Here is a 19,641-nt window from a genome sequence, read left to right as displayed (position 1 = left end):
GAGTATCAACTCTGACATTTGCCAACTGATTGCCTTTACTCTATTGAAGGTCTTCTTTCTATTCTATGACAGAGAAACCCAGAGACTACGTATGTTTTGTCCTTATAATAAGACCCAACACAAGTAGGCATTTAATGTGCTTTACAGATTCCTTTATCTGTACTTGTTATATAGGCCATGTTGGTCTAGAGCTATAATATTTCCACTTTAGCCTCCCATGTGCTGAGATGAGGGTTTGGACACCACTGCTAGCTTCTTTCTCTGATTTCTAAAAGAAAGAGCAAGCAGGACCCTACCTATTGAAAGCATGTGACTGTTTGCATCCATCCATTAACCAGTACCTACATTGTCCTTTGTAGCTCATTAGGCACTGGGATACAGCAACACCCATGCAGGCAGAGATCAATGGTTACCCCTAGTTTTGTATTGAGTTAGAACAAATAAGGATCCTTAAGGGTGAAAAACCGTGGGTCACCGCAAGCTTTCACAGCTCTTTTCCTCAGAGAACTTAGTCAAAAAATATGTTTAAGGAGAAATAGGTCGTGCATGGGATTCATCAAAGACCTTTTGTCAAAAACACAGCAATGTGTTTGATAGAGGAACTGCCCGAAGTGGCCTCCCTGAAGCACTCAGCATTGTAATGGCTTCCTGAGAGGAAGTGTGTGGATAAGTGCCAGGAGGCCAGGCACTTGATCTTCAACCAATGTAAATATTATCCCACTGCTGCATAAAATGATGTTCTTTGCTTTTGATCCATTTCCTCTTGATAATAAACAACTCAGCCCAAGGCCTGGTGCACACATGACCCATGGAGCTGTGGAAGCCTGGCTCTACCAATTAGCATTATTAGATGGGTTGATATGGAAAAGTAATCTCTATTTCTTTCCAAGGAAGGACCTGGTTTTATGTGGACAATGTTGGGTGGAGCTCTGAGGTTGTGCAGTTTAAGTCCTCTGGACACATATTTTTTTCCTGCATTGTGCTCTAAACAAACACAGAAGAGAACAGGAAAGCATCCTGCCCATCCCTGAGTTTTATTCCTATCTTAGCTCTATCTTTTCTGTCCTCTGACTATAACATTTTGACCCCAGCCTTTGCTTCTTCAACTCTCAGCATTTAGATCTTCTCTATACATTATATTTTAAATGATCCAGTAACCCCCTCCAGCCACACCAATGATTTTTAACTCAGAGTCAGAAATGGCAAACAAATCAGACAATGTACATGAAAGACAGTGGAAGAAGTAAACGACTTCTATAGATATCACTAAGATTTAGCGACATGCTACAACACAAGCTAACTTATGTTGGGTTGGACAAATAGAAATTAGTTTCCTTGTGTTGATTTGGACCACTCCTCCAAATACCCTAGATCTTGCATCCAAATTTTTAAGGTGAGACTGAAAGAATCCTACAGCTGATGAATGCATTAAGAGACCTTAATGAAATTACGCACACTTAGCCCATGGTGGCTGCTTATAAATGTGGTTCTTTTGTCCTTTGCGTAGACTGTTTTTGTGAACTTGCCTCTGAGAATGTTCCTATACAAGTTCTTTTCTTTTTTTCTATTTGCTCATAAAACCAATGAATTAGATGAAAAGGGTGCTCCCTCAGGCAAGAGCCATTTCACTTTGTGCATAAAATTCCCCAGGATGTAGCCCCTGTGGAGTAAATCATCACTCAGAGTCTGCGAATAGCTTTATGTGACAGGTGTGTGTGTGTGTGTGTGTGTGTGTGTGTGTGTGTGTGTGTGTGTGTGTGTGTATGATTGCTTTTAGAAATACAGAGACTGTGAGGTGGAAAATGGCTATCTCCATGGCCCTCGTTTCTTGTCTCCTGTCACCAAGCCCATGATTCCTCACACCTGCAATTAGCACTTGGAGGCCTCTAAAAGCTCCCTGCCCCATGGTGCTTTTTACCTGTCTCTCACAGGGACCTTGTTGTGTCTTGATGCTAATAAACCTGGAATTATTCCATTTTATCAAGTTTTCGGGTGACAGTGAGGATGAGAAATCATGAAGACCAACCCCCCCACAGTATCTGCTGTCTCCTGCACTGGCTTGAAATATCTGACGGATTTCTGGAGCTACTTTGTAATACTAACAAATGCATCGAATTGACTTCTGTTTCAGTCTCTCCCTGTGTCCTTTTGTTCTTCAGGTTAATTATTTCCTGAACCATTATAAAGTGTTTGTCTTTGAGGGTGTGTCCATCTCCTGCTGCTGTGGGTTAGGCGTATTTGTTCAGGCCTGCAGCTCAGCATCCATCAGAATTAGGAACTAGAATATATGTTTTGGAAGCATTTATGTATTTCAATGACTCCTCCAGTGAAATCATCCTATCTATCTCTAAATGAATTGTCCACATAAAATTATCCTTACGTGCATGCTGTCTCATTTATTCCTAGAATGATCAAACTTGTGTTGATTTGTTTTATTGCTAAGTTGACACAAGCTGGAATCATTGTAGAGGAGGGAACTTCACCTGAGAAAAGGTCCTCACCAGAGTAGCTTGTGGGTATGCTGTCTTGATTGATGATTCATGTGGAAGGGCTCAGCTCACTGTGGTTCTTGGTGCTTTAAGAAAGCAGGCTAAAGAAGCTATCAGGAACAAGCAACACTCCTTTGTAACCCCTGTATCAGTTCCTGCCTCCAGGTTCCTGCCTTGAGTTCCTTCCTGGCTTCCTAGCTGTAACCTGAAATAATACTTCCCTTTCCCAGTTGTGTTTGGTCATAGTACTTTATCTAGTACTTTGTCACAGTAGAAAGCAACAAAGACAACCCTCATCTTCCCAAGAGGTTATTTTCTATTGCCTCCATCAGTGTGACACTTAGTGACAGAGGACAAAGATAATCATTAGAGATTGTTGTTGCGATGTGTAACGAACCAGGTCTGTTCTTCTTGCTTGGCATGACCCTGACTCTGACCACCAAAATCCCTGTACAACACTGAAACAGTGTGGAAGTTAATGAATTGTTCTTTGCCTTCATTTTACTTATTCAAATATGAGAAAGCATTTGTACATACTTCCAAAGCTTGCTTCTAGGATTTAAGAGGAGAAGCACTTTTTTTATTTTTATTTTTTATTTTTTTATTAACTTGAGTATTTCTTATATACATTTCAAGTGTTATTCCCTTTCCCGGTTTCCAGGCAAACATCCCCCTCCCCCCTCCCCTTACTTATGGGTGTTCCCCTCCCAATCCCTCCCCCCATTGCCGTCCTCCCCCCCATAGTCTAGTTCACTGGGGGTTCAGTCTTAGCAGGACCCAGGGCTTCCCCTTCCACTGGTGCTCTTGCTAGGATATTCATTGCTACCTATGAGGTCAGAGTCCAGGGTCAGTCCATGTATAGTCTTTAGGTAGTGGCTTAGTCCCTGGAAGCTCTGGTTGCTTGGCATTGTTGTACATATGGGGTCTCGAGCCCCTTCAAGGTCTTCCAGTTCTTTCTCTGATTCCTTCAACGGGGGTCCTATTCTCAGTTCAGTGGCAATCGCCTCTGTATTTGCTGTATTCTGGCTGTGTCTCTCAGGAGCGATCTACATCCGGCTCCTGTCAGTCTGCACTTCTTTGCTTCATCCATCTTGTCTAATTGGGTGGTTGTATATGTATGGGCCACATGTGGGGCAGGCTCTGAATGGGTGTTCCTTCAGTCTCTGTTTTAATCTTTGCCTCTCTCTTCCCTGCCAAGGGTATTCTTGTTCCCCTTTTAAAGAAGGAGTGAAGCATTCACATTTTGATCATCCGTCTTGAGTTTCGTTTGTTCTAGGCATCTAGGGTAATTCAAGCATTTGAGCTAATAGCCACTTATCAATGAGTGCATACCATGTATGTCTTTCTGTGATTGGGTTAGCTCACTCAGGATAATATTTTCCAGGTCCAACCATTTGCCTACGAATTTCATAAAGTCGTTGTTTTTGATAGCTGAGTAATATTCCATTGTGTAGATGTACCACATTTTCTGTATCCATTCCTCTGTTGAAGGGAATCTGGGTTCTTTCCAGCTTCTGGCTATTATAAATAAGGCTGCGATGAACATAGTGGAGCACGTGTCTTTTTTATATGTTGTGGCATCATTTGGGTATATGCCCAAGAGAGGTATAGCTGGATCCTCGGGCAGTTCAATGTCCAATTTTCTGAGGAACCTCCAGACTGATTTCCAGAATGGTTGTACCAGTCTGCAATCCCACCAACAATGGAGGAGTGTTCCTCTTTCTCCGCATCCTCGCCAGCATCTGCTGTCACCTGAGTTTTTGATCTTAGCCATTCTCACTGGTGTGAGGTGAAATCTCAGGGTTGTTTTGATTTGCATTTCCCTTATGACTAAAGATGTTGAACATTTCTTTAGATGTTTCTCAACCATTCGGCATTCCTCAGCTGTGAATTCTTTGTTTAGCTCTGAACCCCATTTTTTAATAGGGTTATTTGTCTCCCTGCGGTCTAACTTCTTGAGTTCTTTGTATATTTTGGATATAAGGCCTCTATCTGTTATAGGATTGGTAAAGATCTTTTCCATATCTGATTGTTGCCGTTTTGTCCTAACCACAGTTTCCTTTGCCTTACAGAAGCTTTGCAGTTTTATGAGATCCCATTTGTTGATTCTTGATCTTAGAGCATAAGCCATTGGTGTTTTGTTCAGGAAATTTTTTCCAGTGCCCATGTGTTCCAGATGCTTCCCTAGTTTTTCTTCTATTAGTTTGAGTGTGTCTGGTTTGATGTGGAGGTCCTTGATCCACTTGGACTTAAGCTTTGTACAGGGTGATAAGCATGGATCGATCTGCATTCTTCTACATGTTGACCTCCAGTTGAACCAGCACCATTTGCTGAAAATGCTATCTTTTTTCCATTGGATGGTTTTGGCTCCTTTGTCAAAAATCAAGTGACCATAGGTGTATGGGTTCATTTCTGGGTCTTCAATTCTATTCCATTGGTCTATCTGTCTGTCTCTGTACCAATATCATGCAGTTTTTATCACTATTGCTCTGTAATACTGCTTGAGTTCAGGGATAGTGATTCCCCCTGAAGTCCTTTTATTGTTGAGGATAGTTTTAGCTATCCTGGGTTTTTTGTTATTCCAGATGAATTTGCAAATTGTTCTGTCTAACTCTTTGAAGAATTGGACTGGTATTTTGATGGGGATTGCATTGAATCTGTAGATCGCTTTTGGTAAAATGGCTATTTTTACTATATTAATCCTGCCAATCCATGAGCATGGGAGATCCTTCCATCTTCTGAGGTCTTCTTCAATTTCTTTCTTCAGTGTCTTGAAGTTCTTATTGTACAGATCTTTTACTTGATTGGTTAAATTCACACCGAGGTACTTTATATTATTTGGGTCTATTATGAAGGGTGTCGTTTCCCTAATTTCTTTCTCGGCTTGTTTCTCTTTTGTGTAGAGGAAGGCTACTGATTTATTTGAGTTAATTTTATACCCAGCCACTTTGCTGAAGTTGTTTATCAGCTTTAGTAGTTCTCTGGTGGAACTTATGGGATCACTTAAGTATACTATCATATCATCTGCAAATAGTGATATTTTGACTTCTTCTTTTCCGGTCTGTATCCCCTTGACCTCCTTTTGTTGTCTTATTGCTCTGGCTAGAACTTCAAGAACTATATTGAATAAGTAGGGAGAGAGTGGGCAGCCTTGTCTAGTCCCTGATTTTAGTGGGATTGCTTCAAGTTTCTCTCCATTTAGTTTAATGTTAGCAACTGGTTTGCTGTATATGGCTTTCACTATGTTTAGGTATGGGCCTTGAATTCCTATTCTTTCCAGGACTTTTATCATGAAGGGGTGTTGAATTTTGTCAAATGCTTTCTCAGCATCTAATGAAATGCTCATGTGGTTTTGTTCTTTCAGTTTGTTTATATAATGGATCACGTTGATGGTTTTCCTTATATTGAACCATCCCTGCATGCCTGGGATGAAGCCTACTTGATCATGGTGGATGATTGTTTTGATGTGCTCGTGGATTCAGTTTGCCAGAATTTTATTGAGTATTTTTGCGTCGATATTCATAAGGGAAATTGGTCTGAAGTTCTCTTTCTTTGTTGTGTCTTTGTGTGGTTTAGGTATAAGAGTAATTGTGGCTTCATAGAAGGAATTCGGGAGTGATCCATCTGTTTCAATTTTGTGAAATAGTTTGGATAATATTGATACGAGGTCTTCTATGAAGGTCTGATAGAATTCTGCACTAAACCTGTCTGGACCTGGGCTCTTTTTGGTTGGGAGACCTTTAATGACTGCTTCTATTTCCTTAGGAGTTATGGGGTTGTTTAACTGGTTTATCTGTTCCTGATTTAACTTCGGTACCTGGTGTCTGTCTAGGAAATTGTCCATTTCCTGCAGATTTTGAAGTTTTGTTGAATATAGGCTTTTATAGTAAGATCTGATGATTTTTTGAATTTCCTCTGAATCTGTAGTTATGTCTCCCTTTTCATTTCTGATTTTGTTAATTTGGACACACTCTCTGGGTCCTCCCGTTAGTCTGGCTAAGGGTTTATCTATCTTGTTGATTTTCTCAAAGAACCAACTTTTGGTTCTGTTCATTCTTTCTATGGTCCTTTTTGTTTCTACTTGGTTGATTTCAGCTCTGAGTTTGATTATTTCCTGCCTTCTACTCCTCCTGGGTATATTTGCTTCTTTTTGTTCTAGAGCTTTTAGGTGTGCTGTCAAGCTGCTGACATTTGCTCTTTCCTGTTTCTTTCTGCAGGCACTCAGCGCTATAAGTTTTCCTCTTAGCACAGCTTTCATTGTGTCCTATAAGTTTGGGTATGTTGTAGCTTCATTTTCATTAAATTCTAAAAAGTCTTTAATTTCTTTCTTTATTTCTTCCTTGACCAGGTTATCATTGAGTAGAGCATTGTTCAATTTCCACGTATATGTGGGCATTCTTCCCTTATTGTTATTGAAGACCAGTTTTAGGCCATGGTGGTCTGATAGCACGCATGGGATTATTTCTATCTTTCTGTACCTGTTGAGGCCCGTTTTTGACCAATTATATGGTCAATTTTGGAGAAAGCTCCATGACGAGCTGAGAAGAAGGTATATCCTTTTGCTTTAGGATAGAATGTTCTATAAATATCCGTTAAGTCTATTTGGCTCATGACTTCTCTTAGTCTGTCTACGTCTCTGTTTAATTTCTGTTTCCATGATCTGTCCATTGATGAGAGTGAGGTGTTGAAATCTCCTACTATTATTGTGTGAGGTGCAATGTATGTTTTGAGGTTTAGTAAGGTTTCTTTTACGTATGTAGGTGCCCTTGTATTTGGGGCATAGATATTTAGGATTGAGAGTTCATCTTGGTGGATTTTTCCTTTGATGAATATGAAGTGTCCTTCCTTATCGTTTTTGATGACTTTTAGTTGAAAATTGATTTTATCTGATATTAGAATGGCTTCTCCAGCTTGCTTCTTCCGACCATTTGGAGAAGCACTTTTGATATAACTTTTGTCCCAAGAAATCACTCCTGCAAACATTATTTTTTACGTAAGAAGTTGAAGATGTATCAGGAGGAAGATTGTGCATAGGACATGCTATGCATTGGAAAAATATGGGTTAAGAACAAGGTTTCTCAACAATTGCTCTGTGAACATTTCTCCATTGTGCCTACATAGCATGGCGGGTGTGGACACAGATGTGGAATAAAGGTAACATAGAAGGTCACAGAGATTCATGCTGCTGCTGCTGAGAGGGTCATTGTGAGTATGTGTCCTGAGCCACAGAACAATGCCATGGGGTCTTCCTAAAAAATGAGCTGAGCTCTGCGGGAAGGAACATGATATGGTTTTGTAATTGTGCTCATCATTTAGCTGTGTTGGCATACGTGCTGTCCACTGGTACAGTATATCATGATGGAGTGATGCAAACTACTTCCATTTCTGTCTGGGGAAGAGCTAGAACACCCACGTCATGTGTCCCATATCTTGCTTATAACTCTAGGTCCAGAGTGTCCAGCCCCTCCTAGCCTCTGCATGTACCTGCATTCACATACACATAACTCAGACTAGAACTAAAATCTCTTAAATAGAAAAACTCAGCATGCACATTCAGGAGGATCTCTGGGCTTGTCAATCTGTCTGGCAGCACTGTTTCTGGGTCATCATTTAAGTTCTCCCTGCTGGATTTTAAGTGCTGAAGAACTCGTGTCTGCCTTTAGTCAGAAAACGTTACCTATGAAAATAGATCCCAAGAAGGGGTCAGTGCCATGACTCAGTGTCGCCCAAAGGGAATCGGCTAACATTTGCTCTGCCTGATGACACATTTCAGATGACAAAGGGACAGGTCTCTCTGAACAAATGAACAAAATGTGTAAAATCACACTGAGTATAAAATCAATATATACTTGGTAGGAAATTTCTGCTTTTGTTCCTAACCCGAGTTCCTGACCCGAAGCTCCTCCCTTTCACAGAATTAATCACCATTGCTAGCTCCGTCATATTTTCCATCGGTGGGAGCTGAATATCCTGAAATTTCCTCCCATTCACATTTTATTACATGTGTTTGAAACTCAACATCAATGTTAAAATGATTCTGAGCATAAACTGTAGAGTGTTATTGTTTATCAGTGACTATATTTTGAAACTGCAGTTTTACAATACCTTTAGTAATTTTTTAATGAATTACTGAATTTAATTGAATACAAGTAGAGCAGGGAATGGTGATATCTAGAACTTACATTGGGTAACAGCTTCTTGAATGACAGCTAATACAACTTCAATCACAGATGCTGTTAACCGGCTTGATTTCTTCCTCTGGTTTAAGAAATTAAATCAACACACTATATATTTGTCCCTACCCCAAAAAAATTCTCTGAGATGCATTTCCTAAGATAAGATTGCAGTTTTCACAATGTTTTTCAGAGCATGGTGTAAGCAGAAAGGAAAGTTCTGTATTTGAAATCCTATTTAAATGTACAATCCAGGAGCTCCCCCTGAACCTTCAATTGAAATCAATTAATATGTAAAATAATAATGTATTAAAGATCAAGTAAAAAAAAGAATCTAATAACATTCTGTAAATGGCTTCTAAATGATGAATACAGTCAACATATTATATGAGTAGTTCTCTTTTTTCTGTAAACATATGTAAAGCCTTACCATAGACCAGTATCCACAGATGAACATTTGAAAGCTAGGAAAATAGTACTTGTCCCACAAATGTAAGAACTCGGATCTTCAGACACCATGATAAATGTCAAATGGATGTTGCACCCCCATACAACTCGAGCCCTGGAAATCTGGAGCAGAGAATCCTCAGAGAAAGCTACTATGCATGGCTCTTGGCAAGCTCTTGAGTTTGACAGGTCTTTACTTGATGAGTGAGATCGATGAGCAACTGAAGACCATTCCAGGTATCATCCATTGGACATCCTCCTGCAAACACATGCAAAATCATGAGTACAACCCCAAGACCGGAAACAAGGATGGAACATATAGAAATAATGTATTACAAAAAACAAACTCAATCTTATTTTTAATATCATGAATATAAACAAAATCATTTGTTTTTCATTTGACTTTATGAGTACCTACAGTTTCTGAACTTTATGTCTTGTCCCACCAATTCTAAAATCTAGTATTGTCTGATTTAATTGCCTATATATTATATTTCCTGCTTATAATAATAATGATATGGAGGTGGGCAGAAGCATTTTCTTTTTATGAGCTAAGTACTAAAATATTCTCACAGCTCTTTTTCAAATGGTTTAGGCAAAATGTGGGCAATTTCTAAGAGTGTACAGGTGTCACACAAGTGTTCTATGCTTTTATTTTCTGCGACTTGAAACTTTCAGAATGAAGTTCTTTTATTTAAAAAAAAAACAAGAAAAACAAAAAGACTGAGAAGAGGCCTTTTTGACCACTTCACCTAAAATGATTGCAGGTTACTCATGAAGCGACTTCCAGATTCCATTTTCATGGCACTTGTCACAACCCGATGTATCAGTGTTTAATTCCACTCTCTTTATCCTTGTCGTCTGTGCCCGCAGAACTGCAAGAAGTCTAAAGCAGAGACCCCATGTATGGTTCTATTCCCAGTTGCTTGAAAAGAACTCACTGACACAGTCTTAAGACACATGATTCTTTGTTGACTAAATGAAAGAAAATTATAAAAGTAGAAACCGCATGAATAAATGTGTGGCTTTGTGTGGATCACAGATACTGAAAGCTTTGAAGGTAGCCCAGCCACCCGGTCTGCCCATTCTCCCACCTAGCAAATTGACTGGGTTGTGGGAACAGCCTTCTGTGTTCTGGTCCTTGACTGACCTGCTCTGACCTTGATTTTGGCTCAGTTTAAAGCGTTCAACCTGCCTGTGAACTCTACTCTTGATCTCCTGGCTTCCGGCCCCTTATGCTCTCATAATTCTACAGCTAGCCCTGCTCTTCCTACAGTAACTGGGAACTCTAAGCTCTCGGTGCACCTAGATTAGTGAAATGCTATCTTTCAGCTGCTGGTCGCTCACAGTGATGATAAAGTAGGCTAAGGTGACTCTGCCAAGTCCTTTGAGACAGGTACTCTCATCTTCATTCTGTTGGGAGGGAAGCTGAAGCAGGCAAAGACAGGAAACCTCTAAAATGCTGTAAAGTTAATCACAGTAGCATGGCCAGAGCCTGTGTTCGCTAAGGCATGGGTTCTGTGCTTTCTCCATGGCGGTGTACAGCGTAGTTCACTGTAGCATGAGGAGTAAGCAGCAGCCAGGCACATCCATGCCTCCACCTCACAGTGCTCACTGGAATATGGGCAAAGCCCTGCCTGGCAACCGTATCACTAACAACTAGTTCCCAGACTTCCCCACTGGGGACTGATTGAATCCGCAGGATTCAATAGCTGAAACTAATGATCTATCATATTTTCTTAGAATTATATTTCCTTAGAAAGTTACTATTGATTGGCATTAGTGCAGTAATTAGTAAATTAATCTCTCTGCAGTCTTAAGAGTGTGATGCCACCTATGGCTGATTACAGAATCTTAAGCAAGGCAAGGGTAAGTAGCCCCGGGTCACTCAAATACATTTCTCAGATCCTGTTTTATTTCTGCAAGTCAATAAAGTGGCATTATAGTGCAGTGATTATGAGAGCAGATCTGGGATCCTCTATCCACGAGCATATACAGCTTCTCCTGTTTATCAACAGAAGAAGCTTGCAGTAGTTCTATCCCCACATTGGCCAGGACGGACTCTTGTAGAATTCCCTCAGGCTGCCCTCAGGAGTGTTTAGAGTGTTGTGTCCGTGGAAGCATCACTAGTATTATGAGGGACCAGTTGTTTTGTTGCTTTTAATCCTTACTCCAATTACCGATTTGTTCATTATATGTACCCTGCTGCTCTGAAGGAGACACACTAGAGCTCTTGTGTTTGTAGATGCACCTGCCTTCTTTCCCTCCTCAGTTCATTCACTCACGGAACATCCGTGTCACTCAGGTCTCAGCTCAAGCACTACTTCTGAAATCCATCTACCCTTCCTCTACCCTAACTGATGCCACTCGCGCATTGTTGTTATTCTATATAACACATTTACTTTTGAAAGTCTTTGGAGTTTGATTATACATGTGTGTGTGTGTGTGTGTGTGTGTGTGTGTGTGTGTGTGTGTGTGTGTAGGGGGCTGTGTTCTCCAATTGAGTGCAGGTGACTGCGCAGTCTACAAGAGAGTATTGTTTCTCCCTTGAGTTAGGGGAACTGATTATGGTGCTGAGAAGTAGAGAACTCACTTTGGACTCTAAGTCATCTCTCTAGCCCTAATTCTACAACTTCTCCTTCCCTCTCAATCTGCAAATACGCCATGGACTCTGTCTCATTCAACAATGCATTTCCTTACCTAGTACAATAGACAATAGCAGGCCCATGCGGTTGCTCAATAAATAGTAAATGGATGTCCATGTATCAGATGATTATTTAGCTAATTGATAAATGTATCCCTGTCTTTGTATCCTTGTAATAATTCTATTTCTCAGCCACGTCCTATATAAGGGGCTTGAAATAACCTAAGCTCTTTTGTCTTCTTCAGCCCCTTTTCTAGAATTGGAGTTCCACTTGGATTATGTCTGACCTGGATGAACCCTGGTTCACAGCACAGATGATGTGACTTCTCTGTCGCTGATAAGTATGGGGAGCTTGGCTCAGTTTAGCTTGCTTCCATTTGTATTGAACAATATTTTTATCGGTAAAACTTAAAAGTGAATACCATTTCTCAAATCACATGAAGTTCTTCAGGAATATCTAAAAAGCACCCCTCTTTTCTCTTCCCCTCCTGAATGACCCACCACAATAAATTTCTAGCAGAAGCTCTAAATCATTGTTTTTTCAAATTTATAATGAGGACGATGAATGCCCTGGTGAAAATATTGTGAGAGTTATGAAAAATATTCCTGAAAGGCTTGGCACAGAGTAAACTTCAACAAACAGCTCCTGGCTGCCTCGTTTTCCAAATGACTAGCATTACCCTTGGAATTATATTGGCCCCACTAACCTGCTCTGGAAATATAGAATTTCTCTCCTAAGGAAATATTTTAATAGCAAAACAAGGAGAGTTGCAGCAAAGAACTTGTCTATATTCTTTCCAAAGTTGCTTGGCCAGATTGCCTTCATTAGTGGTTCCCTCGGACTTCAGGTCCATGTGCATTTTCATGCCTGCTGGTCTCCCCTCCCCCATCTCTGTAGGCTGCAAAGAAATGAGGCAGGCCTCATTTATTTGAGTTTGTATTGCATCCAGGACTCCTTTCAATGTTGGGACTGCTCATAATGGAATGTTTTGCTACCTGGACTCCAGTTATCAAACAATGAAGGATGCAGGGCCCAGGCAAGATTGCTGGAAATTATAGGAGGCATCTTCCTCGGTTGATTGCTTTTATATTTAATTGTATGCTAATTGTTAGTTCTGCAAGAGTTTCACAAGGAGATAGCAAAGTAACAGAAGGGAAAAAAAAGACATCACGTAAATATATGTCATTCTCAAGGGGCGATTTACTGAATTAATGATATTAAGAGAACTACATATAAATGCATTCAGGGGACATAGTTGGCTTGATCCCTTAGACATACAGGCATTGTAATGTAGTGTTTTTATTTGTTTCAGCAAAAATAGACCACATCCCAGTTGCTAACAGGTGGAGGCAGGACTGGCAATTAGCCTTCCATGTAGTTGCTGTCAATCATCCACTTAAAGTGCCCAGAGATCCAGTCTTCTTCGAACTAGCTAAAAGGAAAGATTTTAAATCGTCATTGCAGAGATGACAAGTAATGAAGTAACAGACATGTTAGCTGCTCTGATTTTACCATTACGTAATGCACAACCACTACACATAAAACGATTCTTATGAAAAGGTGCATTTAGTCACTGTATCTTAATTAAACTCTTTTGTCCTTTGGGCTACAATTAGCGTGTGTTTTGGGGGTCTTTAGAACCATTGTGGACATAGGTCTTGCCTACATCTTGTACTGTTGACTAAGTTCTACATGTCGGCTCACCTGCTTCTTCACACCACATGTGAAATGATCACGAGAGTTCCAAAGTGCTTGTCACCCCTAGGGAAATAAAAATGTCTCTGATCACTGAACCGCTTAGTGGCTGATGGACTCTGCTCTTTTGAAAGAGTCTGAGCATGGGGAATAGAAACGGATCACAATAAATGCCAGGCACATTAGCTGCCCTGCAAGAGGTTTCTAGATGGCAGAATCAGATCTGCTCCTCTGCTGTGAAGCTGGAGGATAGGAGATGGATGGAGAAGATGTTCTTCTTCCTCCAGCCCAATTGTATACCCCCACTCACCTCAAAAGCCTTCAGGCCAGTATACTTCACCATCATGGCTCACTTTCTCAGCAGCCAACAATCTCCTTGAGGGTGCATTGTATCCCCACCTTCACTAGAGTTGTTATCTTCTTCCCGGAAACTTTCTATCTTTGGTCCCCGGACCCTGCTGATTTCTCCTTTGACACTTCCTCTTATTGACTTGGCCATTTAAAGTTAATAACAAAAGTACATGATTTAGGCAGGGTCATTAGATGTCTGCCCTGAAGTGAACATGTATTTGCAAATCATGTACAGAGGAATGAGATGGACAGAATGAGGGAGTCTTGTAAAGGACACATTGAATTGGGACTGGCTTACAGTTTCAGAGGTTTAATCCATTGCTGTCATGGAAGGAAGCAATATAGCATGCAGGCAGACATGGTGTCACAGGAGGAGGTGAGAGGTTTACATCTTGATCCAATTGCAGCAAGTGGAGACCACCACACTAGGCCTAGCTTGAACATAAATAAGACCTCAAATTCCACCTTTACACGGACATACTTCCCCCAACAAGACCACACCTAATCCAATAAGGCCAAACCTCCTAGTAGTTCCATTCACTGAGGGCCAAGCATTCAAACATATGAGTCTTTGGGGCCCATTCCTATTCAAACAACCACAGACAGAAAGGGAGGTTGGGGTCAAATACAAACAAACAAACAACAACAACAAAACAAAACAAAATACAAAAACACAAAGATCAAGAAAGGTTTCATAGATGATTAGCTTCAGACTGTTTACAGAGATAGGCTCTTAGGTGTGAAATGGACCTCTGACTTCTTTCTGCCAAAGCATGAGAATGGATCCTAATATTCTGACAATGCCATCCTTAGTCAAGTGATACCCAGTTGAGTGAGTTCCTAGATTTTTTTCTGTAGCTTATGCCATCAGGGAGCTTAGCCTTCCCAAGAAAAGTCTTATGTATCTATGCTGTGAGCCAAGATGATTTGAAGCATGTTGAGAGTTGCTAAGGAAACACACACATTAATAAACAAACACCAAGTAAATATAGAAAGAAGCTGAGAGGATCTGGATGAAGCGTCAACACTGTTGGAGACAGGCTCTTTTGCTCTTTCTCTAACATTTGATATCTGACTGACAGGAGGAGGTAGGTGCATGGTAGCCTGTGAGGAGCACAGAGCTACATGAAATACTTGGCATGTGGCTAGTCTAGTTCTGCTTCACTTCCACCTTCTCTGACCCTCTTGAAGACACTATTCTGTCGACACTGTTTTCTTTAACTTCTTATACTGGTATGGAAGTGTGTTCAAGGTACCTCCAAGAAACAAAAGCTAAGAGTATGAGGAAGAGAAAGTGATGTCCCTTGTGTCCTCCTTCTCTTGCTAATTTGGTGCAAAGATGAATCTCTATTTTCTCACATCCTGCTCTGTTGCTTTCTTCAAACTTCCCTCCCCAGGGTTATTTTATCAACCTCCTGAAATCAAGGTCTTTCCAACCTTGGAGACACTGGTTCCTCTTTATTTAAGGTCAGTCACCTACTGCAAAATTCTAGGGCAACTTTTCTATGTTCTATCACAGATGACAAGTGTTTATTGCCTCCATCCCATTCTTAAAAGCTGTTTTGGGACTTGTCTTCATAGCAACTCATTTCCTTGCTTGTTCTTCCATTTTCTTTATCATTCTTCACTGGGTCAGGGGTGGATTTCAGGATGAGAACAATTTCAGAAGCATCAATCGAAATAATCTGATTGACTCTTCTCAATTTCTGGGTAACAGGGGACTCTCATATGGTCCTGGGACCTGAAGTCCACGTGGAGTGGAGTAGCAGGCAGAGCTCTGAGCTCCTAAACATCTTTAAGAAGAAAAGCTATTGCTTTTATCAACATCAACTATCCAGATGTTAGAGTTCTGGCATCACCTCTGAATCAAACATCTTTATCCCACAATCGTCTTCATTTTCTTACCATTCTCTGTGATGCACCAGCAGGTGAAGGAGCCATATAATGAGCATTCAGACTTTGAAGTTGTGCTTGAGATGGACAACTGCAATGCAAGTTCATATGAGAGAGTGCCACAGTCTCCAAATCTCATATCTCTGCCCATCTGTTTTCTGTAGGCTATGTAGTTCTGAGTTATACTGACAAAAGGAGGTGAGAGAAGGGGAGTTGCAATAGTAGGTAACCTGATTATGGTATACTGGATAACTTTAAGATTGGTAATCATCAGGTCAGCACTTAGGAAAGATAAATTATTTAAGGCTCAATGCATTGGATAGAAGGATAAAATCAGAACTGTTTTTCACTTTGTTTGGTTTTCTTGAGATCGGATGTTGTGTGACCCAAAATGGCTTCCAAGTCTCTATGAGTCTAAGTGAGACACTTTGTTCTCCTGTATTCCTCTCACAAATGCTTAGTTTTCAGACCAGTATTACCATGCCTGGCTAAGAATTGGTTCTAGTTCAATCTTCATTCTGAGGCAGTAGTTTGTTGTAGCCAGGTCTTACCTGATTGAATGAGACCTACCACATCCTCCTGGACAATCTTCAGTGGCTATTTAGTAGTTTTAATGTAAGTTTCATCTAAAAACACCCTCACATAAATAAAAGAAAAAATGTTTGGCCAAATGATGGAACAGATGACCTACTGAGGTTGATTTATAAAATTAACCTCACATAACCTAGAAGTATTTATTTAGATCCTGTCATACCCATGAGGTTTTAGAAGACATAGATTCCTTTCATTATTTCCACAGTAGAACTCTGGTTCCAGATATGTATTAAAATCCTGTGAGATTTGTCACCAATAATTCCTGGGAACATGAGTGGCCAAATAAACAAAATGCATCCAGAAAAATCAAGAGTTGGAGGGAGAATGGGTACATGAGACCCAATTGGAAAAGGAGACAACTCAACCACAGAATAAAGAATCCTAGGGACATGAGCCAAATATAAAAACTTGCTCTGTCACTGACAAGATACAACCACCCCTGTGGACAAGTTACTTAACTCTGCATGCCTCAGTTTGGTAAAGTGAGAATAGGAGAGTACCCATTATATAGAGTTAGCCTGGGCATTTGATGGATTGAATTTTGGAGATTTTAGGATATGTTTCTCTCAATAATTACCATAGTATATATCTTGGTTTGTTTTCTAGTCCTTAGATAAACATCATGACCAATATGTTTCTGTCAATAATTACCATAGTATATATCCTAGTTTGTTTTCTAGTCCTTAGATAAACATCATGACCAAGAGCAACTCAGAGAAGAAAGGGTTCAATTCATCTTAGCGTTTATAGTCCATCATCAAGGGAAGTCAGAACTAGAGCTTACTGGCAGGAACTTGAAGTCAGGAACTAAAAGCAGAGACCACAGAAGAATGCTGCTTACTGACTTTCTCCCCATGATTTGCTCAGCCTCCTTTCTTACATCATCCAGGACTGTCTTCTCGGGAGTTGCACCACCTACAGGGAGCCAAACCCTTTCCTCATCACGTGTTAATCAAGAAAATGCTCTACAAACTCCCACAGGCCAATCAGATGTAGGCATTTTCTCAGTATAGGTTCTCTGTTCCTAAATGACACGTTTGTTATTTCACAATGAATCAACTAGCATGGTTTGAATATTTTCTACTGTTTTATTTATTCTGAAGAAGCTAACCTATTGTCATCAACATTACTTGTACTACCCTTCAGTATTAATTCTTAACCACAGATGAATGGCTCTTATCTACCATGTTTATTTATTCTTGACAAATCTTTACTTTTTAAAATTTTATTATATATTTATATTTCAAAGGTTATTCCCCTTCCCGGTTTCCTGTCCATAAGCCCCAATTCCCTCCCCTTCCCCTCCTAAATACTGGTATTTCCCCCTTATTGCCCTCCCCCACATTCCCCTGCACTGGGGGGTCCAACCTTGGCAAGACCAAGGGCTTTCCCTTCCACTGGTGCCCCAATAAGGCTATTCTCTGCTACATATGCAGTTGGAGCCCCGGGTCAGTCCATGTATAGTATAGTAGTGGTTTAGTCCCTGGAAGCTCTTGTTGGTTGGCATTGTGATTTTTATGGGGTTGCAAGCTCCTTCAACTCTTTCAATACTTCCTCTAATTCCCCCCAAAGCGGGTCCAATTCTCAGTTCAGTAGTTTGCTGCTAGCATTGACCTCTGTATTGGACATGCTCTGGATGTGTCTCTCAGGAGAGATCTATATCCAGTCCCTTTTCCAATGCATTTTTTAGCTTCATCAATCTTATATAGTTTTGGTGGCTGTGTATATATGGGCCACATGTGTGTCAGACTCTGAATGGTCATTCCTTGAGTTGCTGCTCTAAACTTTGCTTCCATATCCCCTCCTATGAATATTTTTAACTGCTTAAGAAGGAGTGGGAACATCTGAATTTTGGTCATCCTTCTTCTTGAGCTTCCTGAGGTCTATGGATTGCATCTTGGATAATTTGAGCTTTTTGACTAATATCCACTTATCGCTGAGTGGACACCAAGTGTGTTTATCTGTGATTGAGTAACCTCACTCAGGATGATATTTCCTAGTTCATTCCATTTGCCTATGAATTTCATGAAGTCATTGTTTTTCATAGCTGAGTAGTACACCGTTGTGTAGATGTACCACATTTTTTAAATTCATTTCTCTGTAGAAGGGCATCTGGGTTCTTTCCAGGCTTCTAGCTATTTTAAATAAGGCTGCTATGAACATAGAGGAGCATATGTCTTTGTTGTATGTTGGTACATCTTTTGCGTATATGCCCAAGAGAGGTATAGCTGCGTTCTCAGGTACTGTAATGTCCAATTTTCTGAGGAAGCTCCAGACTGATTTCCAGAGTGGTTATACCAGTTTGCAATCCCACCAACAATGGAGGAGTGTTCATGTTTCTTTACATCCTCACCAGCATCTGCTGTCACCTGAGTTTTTTATCTTAGTCATTCTCACTGGTGTGAGATGGAATCTCAAGTTTGTTTTGATTTGCATTTCCCTTATGACTAAAGATGTTGAACATTTCTTTAGGTGCTTTTTGGCCATTCGATAATCCTTAGTTGAGAATGTTTTGTTTAGCTATGTACCCCATTTTTTAATAGGGTGATTTGGCTCTCTGGAGTCTAACTTCTTGAGTTCTTTGTATATATTGGATATTAGCCCTCTTTCAGATGTAGGATTGGTAAAGACCTTTTCCCAATCTGTTGGTTGCCATTTTGTCTTAATGACAGTGTCTTTTGCTTTACAAAAACTTTGCAGTTTTATGAGGTCCCATTTGTCGATTCTTGATCATAGAGCATAAACCATTGATGTTTTGTTCAGGAAATTTTCCCCAGTGCCCATGTGTTCAAGACTCTTCCCCACTTTTTGTTCTATTACTTCGAGTGTATCTGGTTTGATGTGAGGTCCTTGATCCACTTGGACTTAAGCTTTGTTCATGGAGATAAGAATGGATCGATTTGCATTCTTCTACATGCTGACCTCCGGTTGAACCAGCACCATTTGTTGAAAATGCTATCTTTCTTCCATTGGATGGTTTTAGCTCCTTCGTCAAAGATCAGGTGGCTATAGGTGTGTGGGTTCATTTCTGGGTCTTCAATTCTGTTCCACTGATCTATCTGCCTGTCTCAGTACCAATACCATACAGATTTTATGACTATTGCTCTGTAATACTGCTTGAAGTCAGAGCTGGTGATTCCCCCCAGAAGTTTTTTTTTTTTTTTTTTTAATTAACTTGAGTATTTCTTATATACATTTCGAGTGTTATTCCCTTTCCCGGTATCCGGGCAAACATCCCCCTCCCCCCTCCCCTTCCTTATGGGTGTTCCCCTCCCAACCCTCGCCCCATTGCCGCCCTCCCCCCACCAGTCTAGTTCACTGGGGGTTCAGTCTTAGCAGGACCCAGGGCTTCCC

This window comes from Rattus norvegicus, chromosome 14, assembly GCF_021556685.1.
Source record: "Rattus norvegicus strain SHRSP/BbbUtx chromosome 14, alternate assembly SHRSP_T2T, whole genome shotgun sequence".
Classification (NCBI taxonomy): Eukaryota; Metazoa; Chordata; class Mammalia; order Rodentia; family Muridae; genus Rattus; species Rattus norvegicus.
This window is presented reverse-complemented; position numbering follows the sequence as displayed.